Genomic DNA, 19,534 nt, shown 5'->3' on the forward strand with positions numbered 1-19,534 from the left:
AGGTCGGCATCTTTTGTCCTTATTACTAAGAATATTTTCCCATTATTCTGGTAGGAGAACATTTCACAATGAGGGTTTAATAATCTCAGCCGATCAGAGTCGGTGCTGCAGAATGGATTCCTGTGCGCAAATTGTCAGCCAGCGAGTAGTCAAAACGAATCACCTGACCCACAAAAGAGAGGAGGGTGGTCCTCCTGGGTATTCGCAGGAGAAAGATATTCAAGAGATCGTTTCAAGGGAGTCCATATCCCACTCTAGGCAACCTTAATCCCAGATTTTGGTATGGAGTGAATATTCAGGCCGATTTGCAGCCAGAATTCCGGCTCCACCACACTTCCAACAGCGGACAGGGGCTGCATGAATTGCACATTTATGATCTTCCAAAGTTTCGGGAGGTGTCCAACCCACACACACTAAGATAATGCCACAGTTCCTTCATAATCCCTCTTTGCAAAGACAATTCTACCTGCATTCTGCTTTATATCAAGCTGAAGTCCAGGATACGTCTCTTTGCTTTGCCGAAGTTACAAGGATATCCAGTTAACAGCAAAAGCTCTGAAACACACAATAAAATACAAACGTTGGAAACCACTAGAGATGAGGGAAATTAATACTATGTTTGGAGCAAAACTTAAATACCAAAGGCATTCCTCCCTAGTTGTGTAACCTTCAAATGCCAATAGAAAGGAATATTTACATACTAGAACAATTCCCAGTGAGATTCTGAAGAACTACATCTCAAGGCCAGCTTGTTAATGTGCATATCGTTGCGAGGCATCTAAACAGCAGCTCTTCACAAGCAACGTATAATATTTTAACCCAATAACTTGCCACTGGCTGCAATCTTCCATTCATTGGATCATGTTCTCTCTAATAGATTCCACTGTGTCAAGTGGCAACACAGGGAGATCAGAACCCAGAAATGAGTGTGCAGGGGGCTGGGTGCGTTTGACTAGAACAGCACTTAATATTTGCTAGATTGGTTCCATGGTTGTTTGGCTGATGAGTGGGGAAATGGGTGGTGGGTGTAGTTACAAGCCAGGTCAGTCAGACACGACTTAAAAGGACCCCAGTACCTCTTAAAGGGAGGTCGATCCTGCAGGCAAGGAAGCCGTCAACAAGGCAGATCTCTACTATACCACCAGGTCAAGTACTCCAAGGTTCACTAACACTGTCTTGGAGGCTCTGGTTCAGACAGTGAACAGGAAGGAGGTCATTCTCTGCCCCTCAGGGGCCAGGAGTCTCTCCATTCATCATCTCCTCCAATAACAAGCAAGTCAGTGTCAACAGCTGAGCTCCAATGACATAGAATAAAGAACAAAGAACAACACAGCACGGGAAACAGGCCCTTCGGCCCAACGAGCCCACGCCACCATTTTAACATTGTGCTTTTCCTCCTCCACCCTTGACCCATGTCTATGCTTATGGCACCCACATTGGAAACCAGATTGAGGGGAGAATAATTTAGGGACAATTTGTTACACCAATCAGCCTAACAGCACATCTTTGGGGTGTGGGAGGAAACCGGAGCACCTGGGGGAAACCCACGCAACCACGGGGAGAATGCGCAAACTCCCACAGATACTGGCCCAAATCCATGTATCTGCACAGCAAACAGTGATAGTCACTGAGCTGTTGTGGTGCCCATCTGCTGGTCCAGCTTAAGTGTACACAAGCGACGCAAAGTACTAGGCTACTCTCGAAACATACAAGAGCTGCCCACGCACGACCCACCGCGTGTATGCCCCTTGTTAGACAACAAGGTGGACACTGCGGAGTAAAAGAGAAAAACATGTAACAGTTGATTTCCAGGAATGTCCCGAGGCTCTGATCCTTATTTAAAACAGTCTCTTATATCCCTCCATCCCTATTTCGCCCATGTGTCTATCTACGTACACCTTAAACAAGTCCGGCGTGCCTGCCTCCACCGTCTTACTTGGCACTGCATTCCACAACCCTGTGTGTGAAAAACCTCCCTCTAGCATCCAAATTATACCTCGCCCCCCCTCACCCTAAGCCCGTGGCCCCTCGTGATATTTGTCTCCAATCTAGGAAAAAGCCTGCCACTGTTGACTCTATTTATACCCTTCATAATCTTATACACCTCTTTGCAGAAAATAACTTTGCAGAATGGCTGCAACTTGGCAGGATTGTTCTTAATTTGTCTCTGCTCATGCTTCCGCTACTGACAGCCTCAATACTCCCCTCCCATTTTTTCTATACTACCTGCCCTCTTCTTACACTTGTCACTATTCCAACCTCCATATCTAATATACTGTACACCAATTATGATAAAACCTTCCTAAGAGTCTGCAACGAACACAACACTTTGTTTCTTGCAGAAAGTTGGGCGCAGTTAAAGATAGGAAGCTACCGCCATGGGGGCCACTCTTACTGCACACTCTCTTTCCCACTGTGGAAAGCAGGGACAATTTTGAGACGCTGCTGACTGGCATTGCCAGTGGGGAGGTTGCACAGGGTTACTTCATACAGGTAGGCAGGCAGTTAAAATGGCCAATGATCCAGTGGTTGGCATCTTAACACAACCTTACGAGCAGGCAACACCCACCAGTAGACAACCAGATCTTTCCTTAAATATAGAAAATGGGCTCTGACGAAGCAAACGAGTCCAGACTGCAATTGTAACTCAAGATTGGGTGGGAAATCCATTGAATGGGCGCAGCTTATACCACAGCTGGATGGTGTAGAGAAAGAGCAAACTGAATGAATATTAAATGTTAGGGAACTGGGAATCAATGCAAGTTGGTGAGTGCAGGGATGATGGACTTGTTCAGGGGTTAGGATATAGGCAGAAGTCACTGAGATTTACAGCACAGAACGAAGTGCTTCGGCCCACCATGTTTGCCACAGCCATCAAACATCTATTCTAATTCCAATTACCAGCACTTGGTCTGTATGCTATTGTGTTTCCAGTGCTCATCTAAACACTCAAGTGTTATGAGCAGTGCTGTCTCTACCAATCTTTCAGGCAGTGAGTACCAGATTCCCACCACCCTCTGAGAAAAGGTTTCTCCTCAAATCCCCTGTCCCCTAACTTAAATCCATGCCCCATGATCCCTGTACAAGGGGGAAACATGTCCTCCTATTTATCCTATCTATTTCACATATCTCAATCAAGTCTCCACTCAGTCTTCCCTGCTGTAAGGAAAACAACCCCAGCCGAGCTGAAATGTTCCAGCCCAGCCCAGCCCAACATCCTGGCAAATCTCCTCTGCATCCTTTCTAGTGCAATCACATCCTTCCTATATTGTGGTGGCCAGAACTGCACACAGTATTCCAGCAGTGGCCTGAAGAACATTTTATATAGCTCTCTCATAACCCACATAGAATAGAATCCATTCAGTGTAGAGGGAGGACATTCGGCCCATCAAGTTTGCACTGCCAACAATTCCACCCAGGCCCTGTCACCTTAACCCCTTGTATTTACTCTGTTATTCCCCCGGACATTAAAGGGGTAATTTAGCACGGCCAATCCACCTAACCTGCACATCTTTGGACTGTGAGAGGACACTGGAGCACCCAGAGGAAATCCATGCAGATATGGGGAGAACGTATAGACTACACACAGTCACCCAAGCCAGGAATCGAACCCAGGTCCCTGACGCTGTGAGGTAAATGTGCTAACCATTGTGCCTGTCCATGTTACATTTAAAGAGTTTATAAGTTTCTTTATTAGTGTCACAACTGGGCTTACATTAACACTGCAATGAAGTTACTGTGAAAATCCCCTATTCGCCACACACTGGTGTTTGGGTGCACTGAGGGAAAATTTAGCACGGCCAATGCATATATTTCGGATTGTGGGACAAAACTGGAATATGGGGAAGAAACCCATGCAGACACAGGGAGAACATGCAGACTCTGCAGAGACAGTTACCCAAGCTGGGAGTTGAATCCGGGTCCCTGACACTGAGGCAGCCATCATGCCCGATTTATATTTAATCCTGTCAAGAGTTCATGCCAACACTTGGGAAGAAACTGACCCAAGTGATGATATCACCAACATGGTCGAGGAAGGCAGGGGCCAAAGTTCGGAAACTCTGGAGGCAAGAATGTGATCCGCTGGAAAAGCTGTTTGTGCTCGGGATGTATGGCCACAACTACAAAGTTAAAAGCCGGACCTAGTGAGAGCAACCATACTAAGAAGAGCAATGTTAAGGGAGATTGGCACCATCAGCTTTTGAAGGCTGCAGGGCAAAGTTGCAGCCAGTTCTGCTCCATAAATACCATTTGGAAATCATTCTACTGCTCGTGTTCGCAGGCCTTCCCCAGGTTACTCAAAAAGCAGAAACAGCTTATTGAAAACAGTTACATAATCTTCCTACTCCTTGAGACTACTTTCATCCCGTGCTTATTCACCTGTGCCTTTCAATCCTGCTGCCCTAGTTCTACAAAAGGAGCGGAGGTGGTTAACTAATGGTTTTTGGCGGAGCTATGCTGAAATCGAGGTGATGCTTTGTATTTTTGGAGTAGATTTGAACAAAGTAGATCTGGAATGGGACCAGGTACTGGCAATGAGATACCTATTACGCAACCTTCCATTGGTTCTGTAAATGCTTAGCTACAGTGAGTGAAGGAACACTTGCAGAGCACGGAAGGGGCTTGGACAGATTTTGTGTTATCTCCTGTACATTTTTGATTAGGCGGTGTTTGACAGTGTTGGGGTGCGGCAGCTGCGACTGGAGAATATGCTTATGGCAGTGCAGTGTCACAAGGTACCAGTGCCTGCACTCACCTCGACTATCCTGCAGGTTACAATACCACAAGCCCAACAAACAACTTCTGATATGGTGTAGCCAAGCAAGGACTCAAACACTGCTAAGACCACCCCCCCACTTAACAGGTGTATTGTGGGCCTTCTTCACATGGGGTCAAAAAAAGTCAAATTCTCAACTGATGGGTTACAGACAGAAGCACATCTCAACCGTAGTTCTGTTAATTTGGTGGGCTTGCTGCCCTGAAGACACAACATTGCCACAGGCACAAAAAAATGGTTGCATTGATTCTTTCAACATCATTGATTGCTTCTCCTCTGCTGCAGAGAACTGCCTGTGCAGCCAGTGAGTCCAGGAATCTCTCCTAGTGCAAAGCCTACTGAAAATACTAGGCTGTCTGTAGGCACAATTATAATGATGGATTTGTGATAGGAACAGTCATCTCACATGGTTAACCAATAAGGAAATCTCGCCCTAACACCAAACTTGTCAAATGAAAATAGCCGATAATAATAAACATTGAGAAATTAAAATTATCCCTGCCTCAATATTCAATGGTAACTGAGCACTACTGAAAGTGATGAGTTGTCTTTCAAGGCTTATCACCACAGCAATACCTTAAGGGAAGCAAACATGGCCATACTTTCCACCCACTCACGTAAAGCGATGCCTCAATGGAATTACAAGCGTTTAAAGAGCACTTATTCGCTGTGGAGACCTTTGATGAAACCTTCGCTGGCTGGAGCTGCAGTGAAAAAGTCTCCGCAGGTCACACTGCAATCCAACTCCTGTGAGCTCAGGCAGAGTTGGGGAGGCTGGGAGAGTTTGGGAGTGCCCTGGGTGTCGATTAGCAACATTCAAACTAGAAACAAGAGTAGGCCATTCAGCCCTTCGAGCCTGCTTCACCATTCGTTCTGATTATGGCTGATCATTAAATTCAATATCCCCATCCTACTACCCACCAACGCCCGCTGCCCCATCTCTTTACCCCGAAGAGCTATAATCGAGAGAAACATAGAAAAGATATCCGACAGCGCTCTGTTGGATGGTTCATAGTAAAGTGCACTTGTTCAGGGCAAGTTAGTGCTTCTGGACAACTGCCACATAAAGCCTTATCTGGGACCTTCCGAGAGGAATTCCCCAGCGCATCTTTGGAGTACGTGCCAAACCTGACACAGGGAGTTTTGAGTTCATTTTAAATTTGTAAGAGCAAACTAGTGCAGCAATACTGACTATTTCCAAGACATGGCTTAATTTCCCCATTTTCAAAAACCAAAGCTCACACACTATTGTAGGAATCTCTTAACACATTGTTTGGGGGTATTTTGGTAACTCCTTTTAATCCACAAAAATTCCTGTACAAGTGAAATAAACAATGACAGTTCAGCTTGCAACAATCGAAAACTTCACTAAGAGTGCCCACATGAACCAAATATTTTGCTGATTACAGCTGGCAGCTCAGGTATTTCAGAAGCCGAGTTTCACGCAGACTTGCCTCGATATTCAATGAAGTCGCGATTACATTTACAGGGACGATCTGAGCTAACTACAGACCCCTCAGCAGAGGGATTGGCCTGAGCAACAATGCCAACTCGAAAGTCAAAAAAAAATTCAAACTTTTATTAGATTAAAAAGCAAAGCAAGCGATCTCCGAATCATAGAGCCAGAAAATATTCCTTACTGAAATGAGTCCCGTATTCCAGCGCTGAAAAATATTGAGCTTGCCACAGAGAGAATGACGCAGGTTGAATACAAGGGCGTTAACAGGTAGCACTCTGCTATTGTACATGAAAGGAACTGGCAGTCTGGCATTATTCACTTACTACCCAGAAGTCCCCATTTCTTGGCAAGCACATGCTCCAGTTGTTTTCAAAGTTTAACAGTGTTGTTTGTTGTGTGAGGAGATTGAAATTAAACAGCTTCTCGTCCTGCCAAGGGAGATTAAATGTAATTTTCCTGCATTGCTGTTCACTCTGGGGGAGGTAGAAGGAAAGACTGCGGCTTTTTTTTGACTGACTAACCGAAATCCTTAAACGAAAGGCCTAAAAAGACAATCCCGAGTTATCTTGCTGTTGAAACAACTCAACCGTATAATTAACTAGGTAAAGGAACTAAAATCCAAAGAAATTCTAAATCTTGACTTGCTCAGTTAAGATTGAATGATATGTGAGGGTTGAGGATCTAAAATCTGTGGAAGTATCACAGAACTCTCAAAAAAGTTGCTGAAGTACAGAAAAAACCTAACACAACATTAAATAGCATTACTAAATGTCCCCTAGCAAACTTCAAAATGACAACACACACGTAAGACATATGCATCAGTCTTTCTTAGAAGGTGTGGACAACAGTCAAATTCTTGTTAAAATTGGGCAGCAGGATGGCACAGTGGTTAGCACTGCTGCCTCAGCGCCAGGGACCCAAGTTCAATTCCTGGCTTTGGGTGACTGTGTGGAGTTTGCACATTGTACCCACGTCTATGTGGATTTCCTCTGCGTGCTCCAGTTTCCTCCCAAAGCCTGAAAGACATGCTGGTTAGGCGCCCCGACCATAACAGGTGCCAGAGCGTGGCGACTAGGGGAATTTCACGGTAACTTCATTGCAGTGTTAATGTAAGCCTTACTTGTGACTAATAAATAAATAAACTTTAAAACATGAGGGTATTGTCTCAGATAGACTGAGATACCTTGAAATAGATCTGGCTAGCAACCCAGCTTATATCCACCCCAAGGGATATAATTGGGACAGGTGCTATGCAAACTCTTTGCCTGTTATCTTCAATAACTCAGTGCAGTTGGCAACTTGGGAGCGGTTTTCTCAGGCTGGAAATGCATTACAAGTGGTTCCAATTTTTAGGAAGGGTGATACAGCAGCGCTGGCTCTGTTCAGAGTCAATAGCATGACCTCAGTAATGGAGAAGATGCTCAGAAAGCATTAGAAATGGACATTGATCAAGCTTCCAGAAAAAGAGGTTGAAGAATCATCACCAGTGTTCACGAATCAACGTTAGGACTGCTGCCATCTACTATTCCCATTAGGGCCAGATGTAGGGCCTGGAGGGTATGATTTTTGTATCTGGCTTCAGGATGGCAAGATATGGAAGTGTGTCATGGCATTAGAAATGCTTGCCTATGCTGTGTAAATCACAATCAATTGGAAGAAAGGGGTTAAAATGTGATATTATGTACATTAGACTTACTTTTGTTAAATACACGCACACCCAATAGGAAGTCAAGACTAGAAAGTTACACGGTGGTATCCTATCCACAAAAAGCCGGACAAATGTAATCCCGCCAATTACCACCCCATCAGCCGAGCAATCATTAAAATTAATAAGTGTCACTGACATTAAACAACACAAATTTACAAATAACCTGCCCAGCAAGGTTTAGTCTAAATTCAGCTATGAACATTTGGCTCCAGAACACTTAGTCCAAACATTGCCAAAAGGAGCTAAATTCAAGAAGCGGGGAACAAGAGACATTAGGGTAATGTTTAATTGATTTTAGCACCTAGGACTGCAAGTAAAATTTACATCAATGGGAATCAGAAGGAAAGCTCCCCACTGATTGGAATCACAGCTAGCACAAAGGAATGTGGGTCTGGTTATTGAAGGCCAATCATCTTAGTCCAAGGTCATCGCTGGAATTTTCCATGTTAGTGGCCTAGTGCCAATCATCTTCAGCTGCTTCATGAATGACTTGCCCTCCCATCATTAGGTCAGAAGTGGGGATATTCACTATTGGTTGCAGGGTGTTCAGTTCCATTTGCAACTCCTCAGAGAAACAAGCAGCAAGACTTGTATAATATTTAAATTTGGGCCTGCTCATGTGGCAAGTAATTTTCTTCAACAGCACCTTCCAGACACATGGTCTTTACTGCCTAGAAGAACAAGAGTAGCAGGCAAGTAGGACCATCACCACCTACAGGTCCCCTACATTGTACATCATCCCAATTTGGAACTGTATTTCTCTTCATCCACTGTTGCTGGGAAATTCTGGAATGCCCCATCTAACAGCACACTGGGTTTACCTACACCACATGGATTGCATGGTTCAAGAAGGCAGCTCACTGCCACCTTCGTAAAAGCAAATAGGGATGGGCAATGCCCATATCCTACGAACAAAAAGATAAAATGGATGCCTGTGGCAAGTGTGTCAGATCTGCTACACTGCATTAGTCACTAAAGGCTCATGACCAAAAACTATGAGGCTACAGCTGAAGCAAAAAGATTATAGAAAAAAAAAATCAGTATGGAACAAAGCAAACCACTTTGTCCTTCTACAAAACTTTATAAGCTCGAGTTAGAATACAGTGTTAGACCTTGAAGTTTAGAAACGAATCAGAGGAAGGCCACAAGATTAGGCTCAAAGAGCTGGCTCTGTATGCTTTTAGAAAAATGCACACTCAGGTGATTTGAGCCAATTTAAAAAAAAATCAAGGAATTACATTGCATTATTGTGGACTAATAATTTCAGCTGGAAAGGTTAATGAGGGTCAGCAGTTACACAAGCCAAGTGCTGGGTAGTTCTACTTCCCTAGAGAATAGTGGAAGCTTCATTATTCCTGCATTAACTCATCCATTTTGGGTGGCACAGTGGTTAGCATTGCTGCCTTACTGCACCAGGGACCTGGGTTCGAATCTGGTCTTGAGTAACTGTCTGTGTGGAGTTTGCAATTTCGCCCCATGTCCGCATGGGTTTCTTCCGGTTTCCTCCCACTATCCAAAAATGCGCAGGTTAAGTGAATCGTTGATGGTAAATGAACAAAGGGGTTACAATGAGGTGAGGGGGTGGGCCTGGGTAAGATGCTCTTTTGCGCAGTCGATGCAGACTTGGTGGGCTGAATGGCATCTTCCGCACTGTAGCGATTCTATGGTTCTCCATGGAACAAACTATGCAGCAAATACTGATTCCCAGTAACGCGCTGGGTCTGTTTTGGGCAGGGCCCAAGGGCCAAGGGAGTAGGAACTCTAATGGGAGTCAGGGTTAGTGCCAGCTCCTAGACTAGTCTAAAAAGGTGCCAGAGAGGAAATTGCCATATTATCGCCCCTAATTTGCTTGGGTTTTTAAATCTGGTTTCCTGGCACCTTTGGGAAGTGAGTACCTGCATTATGATGCATACGGCATCATAATTATATGGATAGGAGCAATGGACCAGTGGTCCCCATCATTTCCCTTATATTTTGTAGAAGCCGAACTCCAAGAATTTAAACAGACTAAAATCTCTAAAATTGAAGAATCTGCTTTTGGCTGCATCTAATACATTGGGTCATTCCACTGCTAGATTGGAGTTCTGCCTCTTTAAAAAAAAGCACAAAACCTAATTGTGTTTGCAAGAACAGGTTAAATTGTAATGAGAAGGTCCTTGGTAGCTTTTTCTTGCACCATTTAGAAGTTGTCACTCTGAAGTGTGATATTCAGGGATGGATTTTCATTGGATCTTTGGGCAGAATTGATGGGAAGGTGTGTACGTATTGGCCTATTCCCACAGCAACTTCAGATAGGTTTAGCCTCGGAAGAATGCAGCACAAACCTAAGCCAGGCACTGGGTCCTTTTAAATGCAGTTGACCAGCTTGTGAGCATCTTTTCTCATTACAGGTGTCGAGAAGTTAATGTTTCAAGGTGTACACAAATAATGCCTCTTTAACTTTAAGTTTATTTATTACGGTCACAAGTAGGCGAACAGTAACACTGCAACAAAGTTACTGTGAAAATCCCCTAGTTGCCACACTCGAGTACACCGAGGGAGAATTTAGAGTGGTCAATGCAGTTAACCAGCACATGTTTCGGACTGTGGGAGGAAACCGGAGCCTCTGGAGGAAACCCACACAGACACGGGGAGAATATGCAAACTCTGCACATTGAGCCAAGCCAGGAATCAAACGCAGGTCCCTGGTGCTGTGAGGCAGCAGTGCTAACCACTGAGCCACCCTACAGACACTGACCAACTGATTGATGCCTGTTTCTGAGATTTTCATTCAGATTTTTAACAGTTCTACTGCGTCAGGCTAGACTCAGCAGCAGCACTCTCACCTCGGGCTGAAGATGAGCCTCGAGAGATTTGGGTGGGCAGGTTATGCTCTAGCGAAATGGGCTGGCCAGCAGGGGAAGGGTGGGTTGAGCGTCACCTTGCCTCACTGGAGTTTTACCAACAGGGTTAGCATAGGTTTTTGGAGGCCTCCTCAGCTTTGGGCCAATCGAGGCTCAGTGAGACCAGGAGCTATTCGCCTTCTGAACTCTCACCTTCTTCCTGAATGTTTCCAGCACGCTCTTGGTCTCGCTTTCCCCCATGCTTGCTGAGTGAGTTCTCCCCTTCTCTGTGCAGTTTATTTCCCAGCAATATAAATGGTACAGAGGAGGCAAGAGTTCAGTTGGCAAGCACGACCAAAACAGCGATATAAATAATGACCCACTGCGGGCACCAGGAGCCAGTTAGAGCCCGCATTCTTAAAGAAAAACAAATCAGGGTGTGACGTGGGAAGCAGATGGATGATTCAGCTGGTGCAAGAGGCCATTCAGCTCATCATGCCTGCAATGGTTCTGCAAATAAGCACTGACTTCAAATTGATTTTATCTAAACTAGGAAATAAACTGGCAAGTCTCATCCTTCTTTTATAAATTAAGCCTTACTCCTATTTTAAGGAATATATTAGTAGAGTTTATCAGTATTTGCAAGGTTTATTAGCATTGATAAAGATAGGCTGCTCCAAACTGGAGTGTGCATGTCCTGCGCTATGTGGGAACACCAAGACGCTCCCTATGTTCTGGATCACCATTTGTGGAGAAGGTGCAGCAGCTTGAGCTCAGTGTTTCTGAACTGGTGCAGAAGCTGGTGTCACTGTATTGCAACCTCGAGATCAAGAGCTTGGTGGATAGATGCGGTCACTCCAAAGAGTCTGCAGGAACTGAACCACTCCAGGGTATCCAAATACAGACAAATAATCAAAACAATCCAATTCCCTTTGAATACTAGCACAAATGGAAGAATGTGCAAGGTTATGGAGAAAGCAGGAGAATGGCATTAAGGGAATTGCTCATTGGGAGAGCTGGTGTACACACAATGGGCTCCGACAATTGCGGGGTTCTATGAAGTGGCCAAAGCACCAAGTGCTGCAAGCTCAGGAGGCCAACCTTCACCCCCACCTGCCCCTCCCAAAAAAAAGTACTTATCAACTCTACACCGAGAGGGCTGCCTTACTGACCTTGGCAAACCAGACTTCGTTACCTCGGAGGAACAACTGCAATCCCAGCAATGGCCACTACTCTTTTTTCTCATTCTTATTCCATCCAAAAAACAAATTTCAAATAGAATTGCATTGAAAGACATTGCATCCCATCTTGGGCTCAGTGAAACAAGATCCAAGCTGACAGGTTGAGGCATTCCACCCCCTCCCGGGCTTAATCCAACACTTCATCTCAGCCAAAAGGTTGAGATGACTTTCAGAAATTGCATCAGGTAAAGCCTCGGTTTAACCTCCTGGTGCCACTACGGGGACTGGAGAGCTGCCAGCCATTTGATTCGCCAACATCTGTTGGATCTGAGATATCCTCCCGGCTAGGGGCAGAAGTTGTGACCTCGGGTGGTTAACTGCGTGGCAAGTGATGGTTGCTGCTTCCCGGCCAGTCAGCGGCAGGCTCACTTCTTGAATCTGAAGACAATCTATCGACAGAGGACTCTCATTAATCAAAATCCTCAGTCCAATTACCAGGAACTTCTGAAAGGAAAAGAAAATAGTCGCAGGCAAAAGCAAAGAGAATTAATTCTCATTTTAGCAACTTTTGCTTCAAACAAATACCAACAAAATACTTCACTGGTGTCAACGAGAATTATAACTGCAGCAATTTTAAATCGGGTCAACACAGTCACAAAGAAAAGCTATGACTACATGGCTGTGGCAATGGATCAAGTCAAATAGTTGGCAGCCAATTGGTCATGTTGGAACCTGCTGATGTCACTCTCAAACATTGTGGATTTAAACCGCGTTAATCTCTCTCCTTCTCGAAAACAGGAGACCGAGTGGCCCAATCAGCCCCTTTCATTCCTGGCATAATGATTTAAAACAACAACTCCACGAAGAACAATAATCTTCCCTTTTGCAACGGCATTTAACCCGTGGTATGGAAAAGTTAATCTAGAACGTCAAGAAAACCCATGTCAGACCAGGATTCAAGGGCAGGCTTAGGACAAAGGTCTGGAGGAACTTTGTCATATTAAAAAGGGCAAAAATATTTGAAGTTTGTTTATTAGCGTCACAAGTAGGCTTACATACACACTGCAATGAAGTTACTGTGAAAATCCCCTAGTCGCCACATTCTGGCATCTGTTCGGATGCACTGCGGGAGAATTTAGCATGGCTAATACACCTAACTAGCACATCTTTTGGAGTGTGGGAGGAAGCCGGAGCACCCGGAGCAAACCCACACAGACACGGGGAGAACATGCAGGCTCCACACGGACAGTGACCCAAGCCAGGAATCGTACATGGGTCCCTGGCACTGTGAGGCAGCAGTGTTAACCACTGTGCCACCACACCACTGCTCAAGATATAGACTACTTCCACATCAAGAAGCATATTGGCATGTATTAAATGCAAAAGTTGCAAAATAATAGTGAGAAGACATACATTCATGGGGATGTTTTTCTGTCGGCACTGTTGATTTGTCAGCAGTTTAAATTGAAGAGGAAGCCTAGCATGCAAGAAGCTACTATTTTACTCGCTCATGGAATGAGGATGTTGCTGATTAAAAAAGGCATTTATTGCCCATCCTTAATTGCCCTTGTTTAGAGGGCATTCAAGAGTCAATCACATCGCTGTGGGTCTGAAGACTAGGCGAGCTCAGCAGATCTCCTGCCCTTAAAAAAAAAGTTTTTGTTTTAAATGACAGATCCACCATTAGTCTTCTTAATCCCACATTTTTATTGAATTCAAACGTCACCAACTGTCATGGTGGGATGTCTGGTGCCCAGAGCATTACCCTGGCTCTCTAGAATACTAATCCGGTGACAATACCACTACACCACTACCTGCAATACAAGGCATGTATTGTTTTAGTGCAATACCTTAATAGTCATACATTTCTCTCTCCGAAAATGTAGGGATTTTAAGCATTTAACTTCCTGGTTTACTGCATTTGGCTATTTCAAGTTGTCTACCTGCTTGTCGAAATCATTGCACCTGCATGCACAAATATTCCTCTTGCTTGGTGCCAGATGTGAAGTTTTGTCAGGAAAGGGAAAGTTCCCAGAGATTGGTCAAGTTTAGTGAGCATCCTCCCTCAAGGCCAGAGGCAGGTGCCAGACTTTGCCATTGTTAATAACAACCTGGATTTTACAGACAAGTAGAAGGTTCACTATTATGAACAAACGAAAAAAAAGGGGCTTCACTTCTTCAAATCTTACATATTAACGGAAAGCAGTGACAAACTCAAAAAGCAGGAAAGAGCAAGGATAAAGGTTGAGTTGGACATTATTTTTATTTGCCCCTGAAGTTAATGCCCAAGCAAGATAAACGCAGCATCTAAAATAAAACATGGATTAAAAAAGTTAATTTCAACTTCACTCCTATCACACAGCTTGCATATCGAAGTATCTCTTAAACTCTTATCCCACTTAATTATGAGGAATGGTTCTAATCGTACATATGTCTTGAGCACAAAAACATAGGAACATGGCAGTGTATATTGAGTGCTGCATTATTTCATCTGAGCATGGTGTTTGGAAAGAATGTCACATCATGCAATGTATCTTTTTTTTATTCATTTGTGGGGCATGGGTGTTGCTGGCTGGCCAGCATTTATTCCCATCCCTAGTTGCTCGAGAAGATTGGTGGTGAGCTGCCTTCTTGAATTGCTGCACTCCATGTTCTGTGGGTTGGTGCACAATGTCATTAGGGAGGGAAATCTGATGCAGATACCTCCATATACAACACAACTTCAAGCTGAACTCAATATGATAATGGTTCCCATTGTGGCCAACCATACCATAATCATCAGCCAGTGCCCAGTTAGGACAATCAAGATGCAAAAATGTTGAGTTCAGGGGAAATTTGGCAACCCCTCATTCTCAGCTACAGTCACCAGGAATGGGGGTCAGGTGACAGACTGCAATGCTTTCACTCTGCCATTCAGCCGATAGGGATTGCAGAGTTAATTCCGTTATTCCAAATCAATTTGGTGTTCCAAACACAACTGTCTTGAAATGGCCTGCAATTTTATTACACAAAAGCAAGCAGGGACACAAGAGCAGGAGTTCACCTCCTCAAGTCTGTTCCACCTTTCAGGAGATCATAGCTGACCTGTATCTTCACTTGCTGGTTTCACACTCATTATGTGGGTGAGTTTAGCTCAGTTGGCTGGATAGCTGGTTACTGAAGCAGAGCAATGTCAACAATATGGGTTCAATTCCCAGAGTGGCTGACGTTACTCATGAAGGCCTGTCTTCTTAACCTGGCTCCTCACCCAGGGTGATCCTCAGGTTAAATCACCAGCAGCCTATGGTCATCTGGGATTACGATGATTTTACCTATTTTACTTTATTCCTTGATATACTGCCTCATAAAAAAAAATCAATCCCAGTTTTGAAATGCTCCATTGATCTGGTCTCAACAGCCCTTAAGGGGAAAGAAAAATCTTATCTTTTTTGCCCTTTGAAAAAAGGAATTAAAATTTTTTTTGCTTATATAATAACTGGTCATAAAAGTTAATTGAAATCCTTCTAAACTTGCACCGCTGTTATCGCAAAAGCTATCGTTAGATGTGTCAAGCCTGAGTGTATGCTTTTGAAGTTAATGACAAAGTCCTCATTCAAGGTTTAATGGAACCATATTGTGAGCCAACATCTGAAGCCAAGTTTCTGGATATTACAATCCATCAGATATACAGATTTTAAATTAATAACTGTAAGCTTCCCAACAAGGTGGTTGATAGTAACGAGAAAAACAACAAAATCAATAATTACTAAATATTATAATTACAGAAGACACTAGTACTTCGAGCCAATTCTTCATTCAAATAAAACATCTGGACTCCAAGTCTTGGCGTGCTTACTTCTTTCTGTCAATTCCGCTTTATGATCATAACACTAAAAGAAATACTTTTTTGTTCCAAATAATCCCATTGGTTTACAGTCAAATTCTGGAGACATTACATCAACTGGGCGTAACATTTAGCTTTGACACAGCTAGGATGAAATTCGAATGAGAAGGAATCATAATCAGTTTTGTCAGCTTACCATGGTCCATATTGCCAATGTTACCATGTTTCTTTAATTCTGAAGCAAGCTTTGAAAACAAAAAAAAACAGTTCATGGATGTTTAAAGCTTGTATTGAAATGGAGGGTTTCATGTGGTAAAGCATCCCAACTGCTTCACAAGAGCATTTTCAAAATTTTATATCAAGTCGCATAAGACAATATTGAGGCCACTCCATAGCTAATACTTACCCTGTAAGGTGGCATCTCTCCTCACTCGATCTTTTGACTTGGGCTGGGCAAGAAAGTGCAGTGCAGCAGGGTCGAAAGGCCAGTGTCAAGGGCACCTGAGTAATAGGCGAGGAAGGTATGCCCCCTTCGCTAGAGCAAGTGCTGCCGTAATTGGGCCGGTTAAAAGGTTCAGCCCACTTCAAGAAGCCAGGAGGAAAGCAAGGGGGTAGGAGGAGCAGGCGAGGGTGACTGGTGGGCAGTCAGAGGTAGTAGGGCAGTCAGTGGGAAGTGACAGGTGGTCAGTGGGAAAGGGATGTTGCCAGTCAGTGGTGTACTTACCCAGAAGTTAAAAGTACTTTCTAATTTTTGCTGGGTAACAGTTGATCGAACTATTCAGAACCATCCAAAGCTTGCAGTTTAAATCAGAGCTATGGATGGCTCCCATTGCAGGGCCATGAAGCAACGGAAGTTTGAACTTCCCAAGGAATTGCCTGGCAATCCTGAAAGGAGGATGGGAACGACCCAGCCCAACGTGTCTTTAGGGTGCCAGAACTTCCCGGAGGTTGGAAGTATGGATCAGGTCACATGGTCAAAAGCTTGGCACATGAGAATTTTCAGGGACATCTCAAAAAAAAAAGTGGAAAAAGTGCAAAAGAGAAGAAGGTGCAAAGGAGTTTTCCAGACGCTGAGGCAACTGAAAGTGCAGTCAATTTTGGTGAGATTATAATTTGGAATGTTCAGGAGGCCAGAATAGGGAACTCTTGGAATTTATGGAGAAAAAAAAGGGGTGGAATGGACAAGTTGGGCCGAAGAGTCCTTTTCCAAGCTGTAAACCTCTGTGACCCTATGACTAACTCTTAGCACTAATTGCCTCCATGAAGATGATATAGTTACTCAAAGAAAACAAATACATAAGAGATTAGGCATCCTAGGAAACTGATAAGAGTGGGGACTAAATTCAAACAGTCTAAATCACAATGTTTCAACTCAATCAATGGCAAATTATCTAATCTCAACATGTAATCTCAACAGACTGCTGTTAATAACCAAAAGCTGAAAAAAAAGATTAATAATTGGCTTTAAATAACCAGTTCCTGTCAAGTTTCCAGCAATAATAGACAAGAATATGTACGACAAAAGTCAGTATGTTTAAAGATGGAGACTACATCACTTCGTAGCCACTTCCGATCAGCACATATGCAAAAATGATGCCCAGAAGCTGGAACAAGGTGATGCCCAGCATCATCCCTGCAACAATCACAATGTTGTTTTGAAGCCAGGTGTTAATGAGGCTGACACAACCCTCTTGGTATATGATCAGAGCACTGCAGTCAATACCTACATCTTTACAGGGAGGCAGTGGCATAGTGGTATTGTCGCTAGATTAGTAAAGAGCGTGCCAGGGGAATGCTCTGGGCTCTCGGGTTCAAATCCAACTATGGCAGATGGTGAAATTTGAATTCAGTAAAAATCCTAAGGATGACCAGAAAAACATTGTCAATTGTTGTAAAACCCATCTAGTTCATTAATGTCCTCCAGGAAGGAAATCTGCTGTCCTTACCTGGTCTGGCCTACACGTGACTCCAAAGCCACAGCAATGCAGTTGACTCTTAAATGCCACTTAGTTCAAGAGCAATTTGGGATGAGCAATAAATGCTGGCTGAGCCAGCGACGCTCACATCCCATGAATGATTAAAAAGAAAATCACACAGTATGAAAATTTATAAGGTATTCCAGTACAGCATGTAGCAAGAATATTGATATTTATGTCCAGTTAAAAACAACCCTGCTATAGTTCTTTTGTTGCATAAAAGACGTTTAAATGAAGTTTTTGCTCCCAATTCCTACATTGTTTTTGATTCTTACTGCAAAATCATTTGACCTTACGGCAGCATTATGTATCGGCAAATGAATATTGGCCATCAACCCTGCAAAAATCCCAATATCCGACTATGCTTTATTCTTCAGGTGGTCTTCGGTCACTTTTATGCATGCAAGGCCTCGTGTTGGAAGCATACCTTAATTAAAAGGAAGCAAGAGCAGTTGTCTAGATTTTCCAGCTCCGCCCACCACTGGGAGTCTTCCGATCATATGGAAAGTCTGTGGGCTTTTTGCTGGCTTGCTGCACCCTTGCAGCAGTGCTAGAAAACCCTGGGCAGTGAGACTGAACAAGGAAGTTAATCCTGCACACAAAAGGCCAATCTAAGTCTGCGCTAAGCCAGATACAGAGGGGCATGTATACAGCAGAACTTTCCTCATCAAGGTTCTTGATTCTTTATTTTCATGATACCACAACAATTTCCCTTGTCAATACAAAGGGTTGCTATAATTTATGATTTTGACACTGTTTGTATCTTGTGAATAATACTGGGCATTGAAAAACCATCCACTGATGCAGTTCAATTGCCTTCATGCCTAGGGCAGAATATCCATTACCTTTTGTTCTGAAAGCACTTGGTAAGATTTAATCACGGGGAAACCCATTCAAAGATGAATTGGGTTGTCTCCAGATAAGAGTCAACTCATTTAGTTGCATTCAGCCATTTCTCAATATATCCACTCTCGACAAATCAGCTTGCATTTATATGGTGTCTTACACTTTACGGTGATATTCCAAACCACTTTAAAGCCAATGAAGTAGTTCTGATGTGCAACCACTGCTGTAATGGAGGAATCTACACCTCGGTGAGCTACGCAGCACAAAAAGATGGCATTTTATACACAACCACTGCCAAAAGATGATAATAACAGTGGACAGCGGACAGCAGCAATTCCCTTTATTTCTTTCCTTACCTCAGATTATCAATTTACTACGATTGTGACATTTAGAAGTTGCAGCGCTACCCACACCCCTCAAATCTTGCCCTATTAATGTATAAAATCATGTGTGGTTAGATCAACATTGACCGGTGTATTGTGTGTTGCACAATGAGTATCATTCACCAGGCAACAATTGTCAACAGAGCTTGCGCCCAAAATTGACTCAGTGTACTGTGTTTGTCTTGATACTACAACTTAAGGCAAGTGTTGCCCATTTAGGGGTCTGAATTTCAAAGTCTCAGCAAGAAAGCCAAGTGGTAATTCTCTTACAGATATCAAGAGCATTTGCGTTCTAAGCTCTAGAAGGTCTTGTAGCAATCAAAGTATGTCCCGGAGCTGTTAATAAATTCCTTCCATGGAAAAAAATTGTTCTGGCATTTGATGAATTAACGAAGTAAATTTTACTTCCACTGTTGAAGTATTCAGAAAGAACAATCACTATCCGTCCTACCATAATTTGCTTATTTTAATGGCACAAATAATCTATTTGAGAAGGTGGAATGGAAATGATCATTGCTCATTCTGCAAATTAACCTCAAGATATTCTATGCGTTCTGTT

The 19,534-nt window shown here is 43.5% G+C and overlaps 1 protein-coding gene across 1 annotated transcript in view; it reads right to left on the reverse strand.

The window, feature by feature from the left end:
- LOC145356766 (zona pellucida sperm-binding protein 3 receptor-like) overlaps positions 1-19,534 on the reverse strand; it is a 170,734-nt gene that overhangs the window by 85,904 nt on the left and 65,296 nt on the right. Inside the window, exon 3 of the mRNA XM_080209634.1 lies at positions 467-555. The gene's annotated coding sequence lies outside the window, so the exon portion shown is untranslated. The remainder of the gene's footprint in view (positions 1-466; positions 556-19,534) is intronic.

The sequence above is a fragment of the Carcharhinus amblyrhynchos genome, chromosome 22 (assembly GCF_965287045.1).
Source record: "Carcharhinus amblyrhynchos chromosome 22, sCarAmb.v2.hapA, whole genome shotgun sequence".
Taxonomy (NCBI): domain Eukaryota; kingdom Metazoa; phylum Chordata; class Chondrichthyes; order Carcharhiniformes; family Carcharhinidae; genus Carcharhinus; species Carcharhinus amblyrhynchos.